The sequence below is a fragment of the Solanum pennellii genome, chromosome 3, assembly GCF_001406875.1.
Source record: "Solanum pennellii chromosome 3, SPENNV200".
NCBI classification, from domain to species: domain Eukaryota; kingdom Viridiplantae; phylum Streptophyta; class Magnoliopsida; order Solanales; family Solanaceae; genus Solanum; species Solanum pennellii.
In genome coordinates, this window is record NC_028639.1 from 58,636,597 (window position 1) to 58,637,364 (window position 768).

The following is a 768-nucleotide window of genomic DNA, read 5'->3' on the forward strand; positions in this document are numbered from 1 at the left end:
TTGGGTTGAGGCTAACTTGTCTTGATTACAATAAACGAGTGTCATCGCATTCATTTTAGTGTCGTGACAATATATTTTATTCATCTGATAAAAAAATAATAATTTTAAACTCACATCTCAACAACTAGATATGATGCTAACGAAGTAGGAATTAATTATTGCGAAAAGAATAAAATCACAAAATGTAAAATACAATTTGTATCTTGGGAATTTTTTTCTTCTAAAAATTCAGATATTATTATATGAAGAATGTGTTCTTATGTGGTGAATGCAATAAGATTTGTTTTGGTCTATATATGAAAATTTAAATGTGTATAATAAAATTGTTTCGAGTTTAAATAGACAATAGAATTTACACAAAAATCCTTGAATAATTTAAAATATTTAAAAATGATCTGATTAAATATTTCAATGAATGTGAGATTACTTGACATAAATAAAAATTTATTCTAATATCAATAAAATGATCAAGAACTGATGTTTATAAGTTCTCACATATCAATACTATTAGAAACTAATGTACTTTGTTAATATCATCTAATCTGATATATATTATGTTATAAGTTTATTGGTGAGATTCAACCCTCTTCAATAAGAAGACACCAAAAAGGTGTTAATGTAACGACCTGTTTAGTCGTTTTGAGCAGCAGATTTTATTTCTGGAAAAACTGTGTGAGTCTACTGAACCCACGACGGACCGTCATGGGCACGACGGGCCGTCGAGGGTGTCTCGTTCCAAAAGACTTAGACTTCTGAAATTTGGGTACT